The following is a 344-nucleotide window of genomic DNA, read 5'->3' as shown; positions in this document are numbered from 1 at the left end:
TGTGTTTGTGTTTGTGTGTCAGAGGCAGCATGAACATTGACTTTTTGTGTTTTTGTATGTTTGTGAGGACCGGGCTGCCGGCTCAGACCTGCATTGTGAGGACATTCTTTGTCCCTGTAGAGAAGGTCCCCACAGTGCAGGTGGAAAGTCACAGTCAGAGTCCTCATAAACACCTCTTACAAACAGACAAAATAACAATTGTCACCAGTGTATGTGTGAATACTTGTACATATCTTTGTGAGGACATTTTATCCCTAGAAGAAACTTCACTTTGAGCGTCTAAAATTCAAATTAATGGTGGTCCTCACAAAGGTGTCAATAATGTACACTGTGTGTGTGTGTGT

Source organism: Morone saxatilis, unplaced genomic scaffold (assembly GCF_004916995.1).
Source record: "Morone saxatilis isolate NCDOM2014 unplaced genomic scaffold, NCSU_SB_2.0 Contig382, whole genome shotgun sequence".
Lineage (NCBI taxonomy): Eukaryota > Metazoa > Chordata > Actinopteri > Moronidae > Morone > Morone saxatilis.
This window is presented reverse-complemented; position numbering follows the sequence as displayed.